The sequence below is a fragment of the Myotis yumanensis genome, unplaced genomic scaffold, assembly GCF_028538775.1.
Source record: "Myotis yumanensis isolate MYYU_CA2020_CCGP unplaced genomic scaffold, mMyoYum1.0.hap1 SCAF_2, whole genome shotgun sequence".
Lineage (NCBI taxonomy): Eukaryota > Metazoa > Chordata > Mammalia > Chiroptera > Vespertilionidae > Myotis > Myotis yumanensis.
In genome coordinates this window covers 199,283,466-199,301,292 of record NW_027223753.1, presented here as the reverse complement: position 1 = coordinate 199,301,292, position 17,827 = coordinate 199,283,466, and the positions used below count along the sequence as shown (strand labels likewise).

Genomic DNA, 17,827 nt, shown 5'->3' with positions numbered 1-17,827 from the left:
TATTTGTTATTTTATTATCAGAATAAAATAATAAACTTATTAAATCCAAACCATAAGCTGTTCACTGTTCAATCTTCAATGCTTGTCGCTGAGCTTGACAATAGCAGGTGCTGTATAAATATTTAATCACTAGACAACCAAGAAAATTTGAGGCTATTTCTTGGACATAAAAAGGTGCGTACCAGAGGGAGAACCAGAGTAGTCTCCTCTAATCGGTGTCCTAAAATCAAGCTTACTGTGAGGCTGAGCACTGGGCTTGCTTCATGAAGAATTTAAGGTAAATTTCAATAGTATTTTACAAGCCTATTTTCTTGGGTTAACTACCACATTCTCGTGGGTAATTGTCACATTTCATAGAAAGCTCAGCTATAAATAAAATTAATGGAGTTTCTTGGCAAAATAGAAGAAAATCAAGGCCTAGGCAGCTAGTTTTTATTTTTTTTATTTTTAAATGTATTTTATTGGTTTTTCACAGAGAGGAAGGGAGAGGGATAGAGAGTTAGAAACATCGATGAGAGAGAAACATCAATCAGCTGCCTCCTGCACACTCCCTACTGGGGATGTGCCCACAACCAAGGTGCATGCCCTTCACCGGAATCGAACCTGGGACCCTTGAGTCCGCAGGCTGACGTTCTATCCACTGAGTCAAACCAGTTAGGGCAAGGCAGCTAGTTTTTAAAGAAACCCTAAGAGCTAACAGATTGTGTCAATGGTTAAGAATGGTGCCACTTGAGCATTAGCCAGTTAGGCTCAGTGGATGGAGCATAGGCCCACAGACTGAAGGGTCTCGGGTTTGATTCTGATCAAGGGCACTTACCTCAATTGCGGGCTCCATCCCCAGCCCTGGTTGGGGCATGTGTGGGAGGCAGCCAATGGATGCGTCTCTCTCAAATCGATGTTTTTCTCTCTCTGTTTCTCTCCCCCTCTTTTACACTCTCTCTAAAAGTCAATGGAAAAATAATATCCTCAGGTGAGGACCAACAACAACAACAAAAAAAGAATGGTGCCACTTGAAATCAAGAATTAAAGCTAAACTTGAAGATTTCCAGAGATTCTCCAAGGAACAGAAAACTAAGGAAAGACCAGGGACTTTTGTCATACCTCTGGGAACAAACAGAAAGCAGAATCCTAGATGTAAGAAGTGAGCGAGAAAACAATGAGGACTCCACACAGCAGTCAATCAGCGCCTTCCGTGGACCATCAGGGAGGGCAAAACCCACCAAGGGAAAGAGAAGAGGAAGAGAACAAACACTTCTCGAATGAATGTCTAATGTGGGCACCAAAACCTTGTGATTAACATCGACAGAGCACTTTTATTTCATCCTGACAATACTGTTTTTGAATAGCTAATATTACCGATGGAGTCAGGCTGATCAATCTCACTCCCAAATCAATGCTCTGTCCAGGCAATTTAAGAGGAGGGAGGATGTCATACAACCCCTAAGCATAAGCTGTGAACAAATTTGTTCAATTCTGAAGCATTTCCAGAAGAGCATCAGGAGGAGAAAGGCCTTCTGACACTTGACTACCCTCTCTGGTCATATCAATTATTTGAAAGCAAGGAAGGAAATATCAATTGCCTTATTTCCTCTAAAAGTACCTTCAGGATTCGAATAAAACTTCATAGTATTTTACAAAACACAGAAAATAAGAATGTGCTCACAGATGACCAAGTCCATTTCAGATTCCAGGATCTCCATCTGAGAGGTCCTGCCAGCCGACAATGTTAGAACTCGGGTTCTCACAAAAGGTGAAGTGGTGAAAACTTTGAAGTCAGCTACAATTTCAAAGGAAATAATAAAAATATGCTCCGCTCTGGTTTGGTTTGGTTTTGATCTAACACGACTTCAACAAAGAATCTGGTGTGAACTCAAACGAAACCTTAGCCTTTGAATTTAAGTGGAATGTTTGTGTAATACTGATAAGCCTCTTCGTTTTTGTTTTGTTTTCCTTTTGAGTCAAAGGTGTGTACTGCTGACATTTACAAATAATAGCTCTTTGAGATGAGTTTGATTGTTTAAAAATTCAAGGTCGCTGTTAACTTTGGGTTTTTTGTTATTGCTGTTTTTTGTTGGTTTACTATTTTTCATCACTGGTCAACACCTACAGGGAGGAGAGGCAGATCCAGGCCTAAGGATCCTCTGCTAAAATTTCCTCAAAAACACTGAAGTCGATAAAAGCACCGGAGTTCTGAGTGGACAACCATATCCAATTATAAGATGTCAGTTAGCTCCACAAGCTCTGAGGAGCAAAGAGAAGTGGTTTCCTTTCAGATACTCTGTCTGTGAAATTCCTCTGGGTGGGTTTTCTCTGTGTTTTAACCTGGCAATAAGTTTCCTATTGACATAAACCTGTCCTCTTGTTATAGAGACCCAACCCTGCCTCAGATGTTAATTGAATTTAGGGGGAAAAGATATTTGGATTTCTATTAACCCAATAAATGTTTTTTATTGGGTGGAACTATATAAAATAACTGATACTGAAGTTTTGTGTGTTTGAGTGTGTGTGTGTGTGTGTGTGTGCGTGTGTATGTTTTGTTTGTGGTTTTTTTTTGGTTTTTTTTTTTTGCTTTAAAATAGCAATTTCATATGCTGCAACATGATGTATTCCTGATACTTTTACTGGGAATAAGTTTCCCTCACTGATAACTCTACAGCTCAGTAAGATTCCAGAGTATATTCTTGTTTATAAAAAAGAATATAGAACCTTGGTATGAGAGATTATCATCTATATTTTTGCATGTGGTAATATTTGAGTATTCTATCAAGCACTTACTTTTTAAAGTTTTGTTTGCTTATTTAACAATTATCATTGAGCATCTTAATATATAAAAACCCAGGGTCCGTAACGACCGACGGAGGTCTCCACCGAACACCGGAAGTCAGTCCTGCAGTCAGTGCTGGGTTGCTGTGGGGACCCAGCACTGACTGCCGAAGGGGCTGCAGATCAGGCCCAGAGAGAGGCCTGGAGAGAGAGGCAGGGTCTGATCTGCAGCCTCCATGGAGCTGTTGATCAGCCGTTGCCTCTCTCTTTCTCTCTGGGCTTCACCAGCAGCTGAGTCTCTGTTTCTCTCTGGGCCTTCGCAGGGGGCTGCTGATCAGCCCCACCTCTCTGATCAGGACCAGAGACAGGCCCGAAGACGCTGACTGGCATAGAAACTGACCAATCAGAACCAAATCTGGGTGAACTGTGAGGAGCCAATGGCTGCCTAGGAGGCAGAGTTTTTGACGCTGACTGGCATAGAAACCGACCAATCAGAACCAAATTAGCCAGCAGGGGTGGGCAGTTGGGGGTGAGATCAGGCCAGCAGGCAGAGGCAGTTAGGGGTGATCAGGCAGGCAGGCAGGTGAGTGGTTAGGAGCCAGTGGTCCCAGATTGCAAGAGGGATGTTCAACTGCCAGTTTAGGCCCGATTCCACAGTCAAACATCCCCCAAGGGGTCCCTGATTGGAGAGGGCACAGGCTGAGCTGAGGGAACACCCCCTCCATGCACAAATTTCATGCACTGGGCCACTAGTCTACTATAATAGGGTAGTTTTATTATTTCTTAATTCTTTATTGTTGAAAATATTACGTATGTCCCATTTTTTCCCCCATTGAACCCCTCCAGCCCACCCCTGCCCCTGCTTCAGGCCCTCACCACCCCATTGTCTGTGTCCATGGGTTATGCATATATGCATGCAAGGTCCTTGGTTGATTACCTCCCTATAATAGGATAGTTTTAAAATATAGAACCTAGAGTAAAATTTCATGGAATCCAATCCTGGCTCTTCTACGTGTCACTTTCTATATCAATTTATGACTTCATAAAAAGTTCCTTTTTTTTTTAAATGGAGAAATGATGATATCTGACTCTAAATTGTATAGATTAAGTGAAATGATAACTGTGCCTCATAGTACCTGGCTTATAGTAACCATGCAGTAAATGTGAATAGAACAAATAATTCCATTGTCCCAGAGCTTATAGTCTAGGAAGAAGTCAGAAATAAACTATCATAACTTATAAGCTTTGTAAAGGATAGCTGCGGAGTCCTACCAGTATAGGAGTCTTACAATCAGGAAAAACTTCCTTTGGAAAATGAGAATTAAGCTGAGGTCTGAAGGACAAACACTAATAAATCTAGTGAAGGTGTGGTGGAAAACATTCCAGAAAGAGGAAAATCCATGCCCTACATTTGAAGTCTTTTAAGCCAGGTAAATTCCTCTAAATAGTGTGAAGTCATTGTATAACTATGCCGCATAACAGAAAATGTACTCTAAGATGAAAATACCTGGTGTGGCCCAGCCAGCATGATTCAATGGCTGAGTATCAACCTATGAACCAGTAGGTCCATTCTGGTCAGGGCACATGCCTGGGTTAGTGTGAGGTGTGCAGGAGGCAGCAGATCAATGATTCTCATCATTTATGTTTCTGTCTCTCTCTCTCACTCTTCTTTCCTCTCTGAAATCAATAAAAATATATTAAAAAGAAAATACCCTGGGTGACTTACTCATTTTGTGACATAAATGAAAATAAATACTGTTTACCTGAAATTCAAATATAATTGAGTATCCTGTCATCTTTTTTACTTTATTTAATTTTATTTTTTTATGTATGTACTAGAGGCCCGATGCATGAAATTCTTGCACTCTGGGGGAGGGGGGAATCCCTCAACCCAGCCTGCACCCTCTTGCAGTTTGGGAGCCCTCGAGGGATGTCCTAAGCGCTCAGCGAGTGGGCCTAAGCCATCAGTTGGACATTCTTCCTGCTGCCATGGAGGCAGGAGAGGCTCCCGCCACTGCCGCTGCACTCACCAGCCATGAGCCCAGCTCAGGGCTTCTGGCTGAGTGGCACTCCCCCTGGCTGAGTGGCAGCTCCTGTGTTGAGCATCTGCCCCCTGGTGGTCAGTGCATGTCATAGCAACCAGTCGTTGCCCCATTTGGTCGATTTGCATATTAGCCTTTTATTATATAGGATGCTAAATATGACAGCCCGGTAAAATATAAACACTGTTCCTGATCAGTTATAACTTAAAGTCCAGGGAGCAAGGCTAATCAAATAATCTTGAAGGTAAATGAAAAGTTTTAGCTGAGATGTGTTACCAAGGGTAGGTACAGAGCCCTTGAAGGAGAAAATAATCAGGAGAGAAGTCTGGTCAGGAAGGGGGCATCAGGGGAGACTCCTTGTCAGTCAAAGTAATGGGCCTGAGGGTCTGGGGAAGGAAACAGAGAGGTTCTAACACTGACTTTTAAATGACAATTTTACATTAAAGGAGGATGTGTCTAACTTTAATGGTGCAAAGAGTAGAAGGCCTAATGCTCATCGTAATCCCGAAACAAGGCCTTGTTTTAGGGGCCACCCAGTGTCTGTCATATTTGGCCTCTGACTAATAATGAAGCCGGAGTCTGCTCATTTTAGCCCTGTAGGTAAAGGTGATACGGGAGAGTTCCATTTTAACATTCAGTTCCTAACACTAGGGACATTTTCTAGGATAAGAGAAAAAAAGAGTTGCTTGTCCTGTTAGGCCTCTGGGCTTTGCTCCTGCCATAATTGAGAGGGAACAGCATGGTTCTAAGGAAGAAGGGAGACTCATTCAGCACAGGCTGGTGGGAAAGACACAAATCTGTGACCCACTCTGCATGGGTGTTGCCAGACGGCAGTGTTGCAAGTGACCACACCCTGCAGTGCCTCTGGCAGGATTCTGCCTCTCAGACTTTCCCAACTGCCAAGCTTCCGATTCCTCCCTCCTTCCCAAGTTTCTCTGTGCATGCAATATAAAAAAAAAAAAAATGGCTTTGAATAGTTTGCATTAATTATTCAGCTTTTGTGTTTTTTTTTTGTTTTTTTTTTCAGCTTTTGAATATGATCATTGTTCATCATCATCCTCATAAAGAGAATAGTTCTGCCACAGGTTTGTATATTTATTCCCCTATGTTCAGGCTGCTGTAATTGTCTTATTTATCTTGATGATGTCTGCTAAATAAATGGAAGAGTGGCTCTCTGCGACCGATGTTTATGGATGTGGAAAACTGAACCGAGTGTCTCTAGGTGAGTTGCCCGAGTCCTTTTTCTGACACAATCCACAGCAGGGTTGACTGCTGACAGTCTCCTAGCTTTGTTGGAAGCTGTATTGAGCTAGTTAGGAGTGCAAAGCACAAGCTGACTGACTGAAAAATAATTATCTAGAAAAAAATGTTAGTAAGTATAAAAATATTAAAACACTAGGTATGTAGTCCATTAGCTAAAACTTATCAAAAATAAACTGACATATGTAACTATGTCAAAAGTGCCACCTGTGAATTTATAAAATTATGAGATTCTTCAATTTTATAATCATGGAAAATAGGATTTTATTATTGACTACAGCATTTTAGAGCTCAAGGGTATCATATGATCTAAATTTACTAATGAATTATGAGTATTAGAAATCTGCAAATATGGGACTATTTAAGTTGTTTTCTAAAGAATTATGAAGTATTTTTGAATTTTAGTAGTGCAGTGTATCCCTTTCATAAGAACTAATGCCTGTGGGGGAAATTTTAAGCAATCTGTGGTTTTAATATCTCAACTTCTTTGTATAGCACTGTTTTCAGAATAACAATGTTTTTCATAATTATATCTATCTGTTATTTTATAGTAATTCAATGTGCATTTGACTTGAAACTGAAGTAAATATCAAATGTATTAAAAGATCGATGGGTTTTGTAGTTATATGTTCTTTAAAAAGCAAAGGCGTTATTTTTCCAGGAAACTTTAAGAAACTGGAATGCATGTGGTTTTTTGCAAGAGCCAGCTTTTGTTTATTCAACTTTATGACTGCTGGAGAATTCCCTGCTTATAACTAGAAACTGTACTATCGAAATCCTGCCTTTATGTATAGGGTTCTATCGTGTTTCTGTGAAAAACAGACAGGTAAATTTCAGCCCATGAACCAAAAGGTCACCGGGTTGATTCCCTGTCAGGGGCACATGCCCAGGTTGCGGGCTCAATCCTGCAGGAGGCAGCCCATCAATGTTTCTATATCTCTATCCTTCTCCCTTCCTCTTTCTCTAAAATCAATAAGAAAATTTATTTAAAAGAATGGTTATTTCCAGTCAGACCTCAAAAATGATTTTAATTTTTTCAAATTGCATACCTTTAGAGCTACCTTATACTATAGAGCAGAAGAGGCTCAGTCCCTCTTCCTGCAGTCAAAGCAACCCCACTTTTGTCTGTACCAGGGAAGCAGTTGCCTAGCTCTAGCCGGTTGGCTCAGTGAATAGAGCATTGGCCTCTGGACTGAAGGGTCACAGATTCTATTCCAATTGAGGGCACATGCCTGGGTTGCGAGCTCAATCCCCAGTAGGGGGCTTGCAGAAAACAGCCAACCAATGAGTCTTTCTCATCATTGATGTTTCTGTCTCTTTCTCCCTCTCCCTTCCTCTCTGAAACAAATAAAAATATATTTTTTAAAAAATAGTGTCTGCCTAGAAACAGTGACATTAGGGATTGCAGGGCAGAAGTACCTCTCCCGGATGTACCAGATCACCTGCATGGCTTTTTCTATCTGCATGTGAGATATGCCCACAGGATTTTGAAATGAGCTAACTCAGCCTTAAGGATCCTTTTTATAGTGAACACTAGTGGCCCGGTGTACGAAATTCATGCACATTAAAAGGGCATTAATTAGAGGAAATATTTTAATATTGCTATTTTCCCTTTCTCTATAATAGAAATGTCAGAGACGAAAGAAAATTAGTAAAATGTATATGAAAATCTTCCTCCTGTCAGAGTCTGGGGCATGCCACGAGACCCAGAGTCAAGTCCCTGCCTCAAAATTGCATGAGACCCAGGCCCAGCCAGCCCCACCCATTGGGCTAGATCCAGACCTGGCCAGTTCCACCCTTGTCAAGCCCTGCCCGGTGGGGGTGCACACCTCAGGTCCTCTGACCCAGCGCTGGGACAGGGGGGTGCAGCCTGAGCTCCCCCAGCCTGGGCCGGGGCGGGGAGCACGCCTTGAGGTCCCCCGTCAAACCCCACCAGGTAGGGGACGTGGCCTGAGGTCCCCCATCAAGCCCTGCCGGGCAGGGTGCATGCCTTGAGGTCCCCTGTCAAGAACTGCCAGGCGGGGGGCACAGCCTCAGGTTCCCCGGCCTAGTGCCGGGAGGGGGGCACAGCCTCAGGTCTCTCGTCAAGCCCCACTGGGAGGGGAGTGCAGCCTCAGGTCCCCCATCAAGCCCCGCTGGGCAGGGGGCATGACCTGAGGTCCCCCAGCCCAGGGTGAAGGGGGCAGCCTGAGGTCCCCTGGCCCAGCAATGGGGGGTGGGGGGTTCACCTTAAGGTCCCCTGTCAAGCCCTGCTGGGTGGAGGGCATGGCCTGAGGTCCCCTGTAAAGCCCCACCAGGTGGGAGGCACAACCTCAGGTCCCCCGGCATGGCACCAGAGCAGAGGGTGCGGCCTCAGGCCCCCTGACCTGGTGCAGGGGCAGGGGGTGTGGCCTGAGGTACCCCGTCAAGCCCCGCTGGGCAAGGGGTGTGGCCTGAGGTCCCCTGGCCTGGCTCCGGGGTGGGGAATGTGGGCTGAGGTCCCCCGGCCTGGCACCAGGTTAGGGGGAGCAGCCTGAGGTCTCCCGGGTGGGGGGGGGGGGGGCGCACCTTGATGTCCCCCGTCAAGCCCTACCAGGAGGGGGGTGTAACCTCAGGTCCCCTGGCCTGGCACCAGGGCAGGGTAAAAGGCCTGAGGTCCCCCTACCTGGTTCCAGGGCAGAGGGTGTGGCCTGAGGTCCCCCATCAAGCCCTGCCAGGTGGGGAATGTGGCCTGAGGTCCCCCATCAAGTCTTTCCAGGTGTGGGGCCTGGCCTGAGGTCCCCCAACCTGGTGCCAAGGTGGGGTGTGTGGCCTGAAGACCCCTGTCAAGCCCCATCAGGGTCGGGGGAGGCGTAGCCTCAGGTCCCTGCTGATTGCTCGTTAAGGCTTGTTATGGGAACTAGGCCTCTGCCGTGGGTGCAGCCATCTTGTGTTACTGAAACCCCACCTCCTCTGTGGGCACCGCCATCTTTGTGGCAGAGTGACAGTCAATTTGCATATTCCCTCTTTATTATATAGGATACTTGTGACTGCTGAGAATGTGGTGCTATATTTCAGATGGACTTGGATAAAGAAAGAGAGAAAGAAGGAAGGAAAGAGAGGGAGGGAGAGAAAGGAAGGGAGAAAGAGAGAGGGAAGGAAAGAAGGAAGGAAGGAAGGAAGGAAGGAAGGAAGGAAGGAAGGAAGGAAGGAACGGGAAGGGAAGGGAAGGGAAGGGAAGGGAAGGGAAGGGAAGGGAAGGGAAGGGGGTGTTGGTGTTACTGGGCTCTGGCTTATGTAGACTTATCAATACCAGATTCCCCAATTCTGCCTAACTTTATTGGTTTCAATTCCAAATTTCAAATGACTTGGAAAAATCCTCTTAAGATTTGTCCTGTTGCTATTTTGTTTGTCACTGTTGTTGTATCTTCATTTGAATATTTTCTCAAAGAGTCTTAGCAAAGTTAATTTTGATTATGCTCCTTTTGCATTACTAAGAAGGAAAGATGACCTATATCATATTTTAGTGCAGACTCGCTGTTGACTCTTTATAATAATTACATTTCAGCAATCAGCAGTAGTGTCTTCAAATGCCTTGGAGTTACTTCACTTGTCATGATTCAACTTCATTTTTCAGACTCTTATCTGAAATTAAACACTGTCATGATGATATGGTCTTTGAATGTGTCATAGTTAACACTACCTTCTCTCTATCATTTCAACTTACACAGAGAGCTACCAGAGAAAGGGACTAGATTCTGATTAATTAGTTGAAGACTTGTCATCTGAGAAGAATAATATTTTAGATGTTCTTACTAATCTATAAGATCATATTTCTAAATGGGAATACTGGCATAATAATGCTTACAAAATTCCAAGTTTTATTTTACCTGAAGGAAGTAAATTTCTCTTGCAACTTTTTAATCATCCATGACAATGTCACAGTTTTTTCCTAAAGGTTGTCATTGTTAGCACTTACATTCATAGAAGGTTCTAATCCAAGTTAGGAGCCATTAGGACCTTGGGGGAGAAGGGGGCAAGAAAAAAAGACTCTTAACAGAACATTCAATAAGGATATTTTAAAACATTAATTCCGGCAATGGGAACCTATTGCAGATCTATGCATTGGTGTTTGCAATAATTCTTTCCAACAGTCCTGCAGAAGGTTACCAATAGTAGAGGCCTTTCTCACACACTAACACACTATTCAGCTAGCTTAGATTTAGATCTCCTTTCTTCAACTCAAGTGGATTTTGTAAGAATTTGCTAGGTGTCATACTTCTCCTCATAAACAGAGTGATGTGTCTTTGGATCAACACCAAAGTAACTATGAGAACATATGGAATAGACTATCAAGAAAGGTGTTTTGTAATTATGAGGTATTGTATGTTGAATGCTATAAACTTCTGCACATATTTTAAAGTTGCAAGATGAGCATTTCTTCTCTGGTATATGAGATACCATACACACTCTAACGAATCAGAATGTTTTTGTAAATGTGAACATTTTGCTCTATTGCATTGATTATTGACTCATCGTGATATCTCTTCAGTCCAAAAAAATAGATAGTAACAAAATAGATATTTCCAGTTCACATGAAATGATGGTCTTGAAGTGAATCAGTCATAGAAAGATATTCTTTCTAAAACTTCTGATTTATTCAGCTGGGTGGATCCCAAATAATAAGACTAGTCATGAAAACAACATTCAATTAATAGGCCCAAAGAGAACAGACTTGGGTGTTTAAAAATTAAAATAAAACATTGCTTTATGTTAAATCCCTGTATCTATTGGATTTGGTTCTTAACAAAAGTATCTATCAGAGGCAACTCTTAGATCATCTTAGTTTAGTGATTTGGACTAGGAGAAAATAGTGGGAGATGAAATTTTGAAATCTAATAGAAACCGAATCATTTTCTTTTTTTTAATCATGCTCAAGGCCAAACTTTTATTATTGTGAAAAAAAATAACTTCTGTCAAGTTTTATATGAAATTATAAATATTTCCATGATGTAGTTGGTTTTGGGGGAATTATTTTGTTCTTTTTATTTTATTTTTTGGTTGCTGTTATGTTTGGGTTTTTGAACCCAGGATTTTACGTTGAGTCTCAACAATGATAAATCATGACATTTGGAAAGCCATGTCAAGAGCAATGTGGTTCAGCTAATTTTAAGTGTCTGTCTGTTTGCTAATAGAACACCTAGATGTTGAAATTTAACCTAATGCCAGCAATGCAAATAGAAAGCATTCTTGGCCTAAAAATTACATCTTGATATCATATCATACCAGAGGTGAGTATACAAACTACCACTGTCTAAGAGATTAAAAACCTTCAGCTAAAAATAACGATTACATGGTGGACAAAGTCTTGACTTGGGGTGGTGAACACACAATAGAGTGTACAGATGATGTGTGTGGAATTATGCACCTGAAACCTGTATAATTTTGTTAATCAGTGTCACCCCCAATAAATTTAAATAAAAAGAAAAAAAGAATAAAAATAACCATTAAACATTCCAATGTACAAAGATAATCATGGATATCAAAATTCTCGATTGTGGGGAAGCCTGGAAAACAGCCCACTAAAACAGACCATCATTCCAGTCTTTTCATTTCTATCATTGCTGCCAGGCTCATAACTCGAAGGGCCAATACCGTATTTTGCTAGGACTCTTAAGCAACAGGCACCTTTTTTCCCTCAGCTGTTTCCAAACATGCCTGATCTTTATCACCTCCTTCTCATGGCACTTTAGTAGGCTACTTGTGTTCCCTGTCTATATTCCTTTTCACCAAAGGGAAAAATATTGCTTGCTGAGTCTATATTGATCTTTCTAAAAAAAATAGATAAATGATAGATACAGAGGAGTATATTACAGTCATTTACTCCTTTCTTCCTTTTGCTCCTATTTTTATCTGCCGCACCTTAGAATGTTCAGCTTCTCTCTATACAACTAAATTCTAAAATGCTTAAGTTCAAGTGGAGTTGAACCACTTCCCTGAAGCTAACTCCAGAAATTCACACTTAAATGGCTTTTCTGTACTGTCAGCATTTCCATAAAAATTTATGAAATGGCCAGTATCTATACATCTGTTTTCTGGTAGCTTAATGTATGTAAGTTAAATTAGAGATGAACTGATTCATATACCTTTTTTCCTATCCCACAAATCAGAGTTTCTTATGCTTTATAAAATCAATTTAGTTAATTGATGAGTCATTTTTTTTAAAACAATGAAAGGCATTACAATGGAAAATATCAGAGAGTGGTGAATGGAGCAAGGATCAGAATTGAATGGCAAATCTTTTTTTCTTTTATCAAATTACATTTATTGGGGTGAAAATTATATAAAATTATATAAATTTCAAGTGTCCATTTTTATTAGAGAGAAAGAAATATTTGTGTTTTGCATTTCGGTGTAAAATGTATTTTTTACTGTGGATCATAGTTAGAAATGTGTTTTTTTAAATTTATCAAAATCACATTTATACTCATTTATATGTAAAGGTATTTATTCATTCATTCAACATGTTGAGTATACTGAAGATGTAAAAAGGAATAAATGGTGTCTATCTTTGAGGACCTAGCAGTCTTAAGAGAAACTGATATGTATACAAACCATTTTAGTGTCATGTACATGAGTTCTAGAAGGCACCAGAGTACAGATAATTCTCTGGGAATGTAGAAGAGGAAGTAACAGCAGTTCCTTAAGAGTCTCTTGTTTACCCAAATTCTTCATTCTTCTGGTGAGAAATCAGCAAGCCAAGTTTAATTAAAACATTTTTTAAATTATTAGTCTCATGTTCATTTTCTTCTCTCCTTTAAAATGTTATATGATCATCGGCAAATAGTGGAACAGTAATATAAAATTTTGTGTGGTAAGGTTGGAAAAATAATAAATTTCTTTTCAACAAGCTTGAATTACTCTTAACAATGGATAGTATTGTTCTTCAGAAAAGCTATATCTATATTTTCAGAAAATCTATACTAGTGAAACAGAGAAAGAAATGACCTCCATAAAGCTCTTTTATGAAATGAGAAAACTTGGTGGTAGTAAATCATCTCTTTTCATCTTTTCTCATGTAATTAAAATAATGCACAAACATAACATGTGTACACAGGGAGCTCCATTCCATATCGATAAATATTGATGCCCAAAATAACATATCAATGAGTCAAACATATTTGGTAAATGCAGCAGATTTGAAATAATAGAGACTGGCTCTCGGCTTTCATTTTCGTTTCCCTGAAATGCAATGTACTTAGGTTGATTGGATCTACATTGAGAGCCCAATAAAGAAATCTTTTTCATAAGATGCTTTTAAAAACACTTGAGTGTCTCTTTGACATAGCAAAAATTAGAATTCCAGTCAGACTTAAAAACAACAACACACACAGTGGAGTGTCCTTCTGCAAACATAACCAAAACATGCTACCAATTTTTAAGTAGAGTGCCTTCCTGAAACCTTATCAAACATACCCTGAATGTGTAACCTATCTGTTCCCTTTGATTCTTAGTACATGCTTTTTGAATAAGTGGTGTTTATTCTTTCTCCAGCTTTAATTAATTTCTGTCATTATTCTTCATTTGGAATCCATTAGAACGTTTTATATGTTCTGGTTCCAAAGCGTAATTTTAAAGTATTCTGGACAGTTAAGTGGCTGTGCATACTGCCCTTCACTACACTATTGCATTGATAGAGCTTATTTTCTGTTATGCGGCATGAAGCCTTTTACACAACACATTGTCTATGGCTAAATCATAACATAAAGTCATGAGGAACTATTTGCATTGAGGAATCACAGTCCAAAGTCCAAGTCTGTATTAAGAGGTTAGTCCAATGATCTAAAAAAAAAGGAAGAAAGAAAGAACCCTCCATTTTATTTAACTATATGAAACAGCCTGACATTTTATTAGTTAAATGTCAACACATTACATTTAAATTAATAGTAAGTATAAACTCTAGTAATAAAATCTCCAGGTCACGCCCTAGCCAGTCTGGCTCAGTGGATAGAGCGTCAAGAGCATGTACTGTACTAGTACTTCGGTTTCAGGTTCCTCCCAGACCCAGGCCCTGGTCGGGCTCTTGCAGGAGGCAACCAATAGATGTGTTTCTCTCACATTGATGTTTCTCTCTGTCTCTCCCTCTATTTTCCACTCTCCCTAAAAATCCATGGAAAAATATTCTCAGGTGAGGATTAACAAACAAACAAACAAAAATCTCCAGGTCACGCCACTAGTTTTGGTAGTGACATTGTCTAGTTTTATTTGCTGAGAAGTCTGATTTCTCTCATGATAAATATTGTGTGTGTTTGTGGGTATGCTATAAATCTATGAGAAATTTTATAAGATCTACAGAAACTGGTTTTATATGTTGAAAATATCTATTTGTTTCCTTAAAAATTTTACTTGTTAGTTGATGTGAATTTTTCTATTTTATATGACTACCACATATTTCATAATGTAGATTATCTTATTTTTTGCAATACTTCTATTGATGGATATTTAAGTTCCTTCTTTTTAAAAAAAAACAAAACTTTTAACTATAATTATTGGGAATTAAATTTTATTTTATTGTTTTAATTGATTTTAGAGAGAGAGGAAAGGAGAGGGAGAGAGAAACATCAATTGGCTACCTCCTGCTGAGCCACGACCGGGTATGGAGCTCAAAACCTGGGCATGTGACCTGACCAGGAATCAAACCAGTGACCTTTCAGAGGATGAGACAATTCTCAACCAACTGAGCCACACAGGGGGACAGGATGGGAATTAAATTTTATTGGACACTACTTACATCTCAGTGTAGACTTGGGTTCAGCAATATGTAGAAATTTCAAATAATTAGTTCTAACTCATTCCACCCCACCTATCCCCACCCCGCTCCCGACATACATATCAAGATGTTCAGGGATAAGATTAGTTGGTGTTTTTGCAGTGTGAGTATATCAGGGGGAAATGTGCTGAGATTCTCTTAGCCTTTCCTTCTATGTCAGAAAATGGCCATTCCAGCTTCAGCCCTTTGATCTACACATTCAAGGCAGATGAACAAACAATACAACATGCAAATAGGACTTATGCTCTTGCTGAGGTGCTTTCCTGAAAACCATAGTGTTACGCGCTGCATTGTGTTATCCCACAATTCATATGTTGAATTCCTAACTCCCAGTATCTCAGGATGTGATTATATTTGGAGAAAGGGAATTTTAAAGGGCAATGAAGTTAAAATGAGGTCGTGATAGTGGACCCCAAACTAATGACTTGTTTCCCCTTATAGGAAGAACAGATTAGGACACAGACACATGTAGAGGGAAGACCATGTGAAGAAACAGGAAGAAGGTGGTCATCTACAAGCCCAGGAGAGAGTCCTTAGAAGAAATTATTCCTACTGACACCTTGGCCTCGAACTTCTAGCTGCTAGACTTGTGAGAAAAATAAATTTCTGTTGTTTAAATACTCCATCTGTGGTATTTTATGGCAGCCCTAGAAAATGAATACACATACTCAGTGAGTTTTTTTGTTTACATCACATTTACCAGAAATGTGTCACCTGCCTATCTTTAGATGCAAGGAAGGCTGGGAAATGTACCATAGTTTTTAGCTGGATTATATTGCTGCTCCTATCAACACCCAGAGTCTGGTACTAAGGGAAGAGAATCTAGTAGATAATTGGGCATTCTGTGCTGATTCCAAACTCTTTACTTGTATAATCTTATTTAATCCTTTTAACAAGTCTGTGAAATATTTCACAGATGGATAAATCAAGGAGTCAAATAGAAGTATTGCAAAGAATAAGATAATCTACATTATGAAATATTTGGTAGTCATATAAAATAGGAAAATTCATATCAACTAACAAGTAAAATTTTCTAAGATCTATTGTGAGGTAAAAAAGTGAAGTTGCAGAGAATATATTGCATTTATTTTTAAATTATACATAAAGCAAATATGAAAAGATGCTCAGCATTTATCATTAGGGAATTGCAAACTAAAACAGCATGAGATATCACTGCCCACTTATAAGACTGGCAGAAATTCAAACACTGACAACGCCAAATGGCTGCAAGGAGGTAAAGCAACAGGAACTCTCATTCACTGCTGGCAGAAATGCAAAATGGTTTGGCCACTTCCGAAGATATTTTGGCAGTTTTGTGCAAAGCTAAACATCAGCTTACTATAGTTATAGATCAAACAATTGTACTCAGTGAGCTGAAAACTGACGTCCACACAAAAAATGTACAAATGTCCAGAAGGCCATGATACACGATCATCAAACACTGAGCACAACCAAGAGCTCTTTCGATGGGTGACTATACAAACTTATAACATCATCTAATGAGTTATTATTCAGTAATGACAAAAATGAGCTATCAACCTTTGAGCAGACATAGAGGAACCTTAAATGAAAGAAGTCGATCTGAATAGGTCACGTACTGCACGTTCCCACAAATACATGAGACCTTGGAAAAGGCGAAACTACAGTGATGGTAAGCAGGTCAGTGGTTGCCAAGGGCTCAGTACGTGGCAGAGGACTGGTTGAATATGTAGAACACGGCGGGCTGTGGAGGGATTTTTAGGGCCGGCGAAACTATTTTGAATCTTAAGATACGATGTTTAGCATAAGTCCAAATCTACAGAATTTTATAGCACAAAGAATGGATACACATTTTATGAAATTACTTCGCAGTGTAGGGATCCCAGAATGAAACGCAGAAAGTGACAAAGGAATTTAAATGTATTACAAATCCCAACTGTGGGGAGAGTCTACTAGTACAGGATATCTAACCAATAATCTGCAAAAGTGTCAAGGTCATCTAAAATAAGAAAAGGCTGAGAAGCTGTTATCACCGAGAGAGCCTAAGGAGACATGACTATTAAATTTAATGGGGTTTCCTGGATGGGATCCTAGAACAGAAAATGGAAATTAGGTCACAGTTAAGGGGGAAAAAGGCAAACTGCACATGCCCAAGTTGCAGGCTTGATCCCCAGTAGGGGGCGTACATGGGACAGCAGATCAATGATTCTCTCTCATCATTGATGTTTCTACCTCTCTCCTCCTCTTCATTCCTCTCTGAAATCAATAAAAATATTTTTTAATTTTTTTTAAATTTAAAAACTGGGCATGAGGTACATGAAAACTCTGTACTATCTTTTCAGTAATTCTACAAATAGAAAGCTGTTCTAAAATAAAGGTTTATTTTTTAATGTTTAATAGTGTCATATCCATTTAAAAATAATCCAAATATAAGACTGTCTCTCCTCTTAGAATAGACAACTTGGAACAAAGCAGTGAAGATCATTTATTCCGGAAGAATGAGTGATAGGCTTTGCATGTTTTATTTTTCCCTAAAAGCCAAGGTGTGCCTGTGTTTGGGGTCAAGGAGCGGGCAGTGGAGAAGATGAAAATAGAAAAGACTTTTTACATTTTACAATGCCATTTTCCCACTTTTCACATTTCTGAAGTCAGGGTATATTCTACAATTGATGGGAAAATATGGAATATGGTAGAGTTTTTGTTTAGTTTGCTTTGCTGTCTTTCTGTAAAGCTGTTAATAAATCAGTTGTGCATCTTACAATCTGTGGAATATGATAATTGAAGAAAGATGGCATATAAACTGGATACAAGTGTAGGGAACAATAATGACTTCTCAACAGAATCTTTAGTTCCCATTTCAGCTTATATGATAGGGTAACTCTTCCCCCAGGAGGAAGTTCCACTTGTTTATTTTCCTTATTCACAACTGTACTTTGTGAGTACATAGGTCAGGGTTTACTGCACACAATTTTCTACTTTACCTTTAAATATGATT

General features: G+C 39.9%; 1 long non-coding RNA gene across 1 annotated transcript in view; it reads left to right on the top strand.

The window, feature by feature from the left end:
- Positions 1-15,439, top strand: part of LOC139002295 (uncharacterized) — a 61,216-nt gene extending 45,777 nt beyond the window's left edge. Inside the window, exons 2-3 of the long non-coding RNA XR_011470139.1 lie at positions 5,833-5,890; positions 15,295-15,439. This is a non-coding gene — a long non-coding RNA (uncharacterized lncRNA). The remainder of the gene's footprint in view (positions 1-5,832; positions 5,891-15,294) is intronic.
- Positions 15,440-17,827: the final 2,388 nt, after the last annotated feature.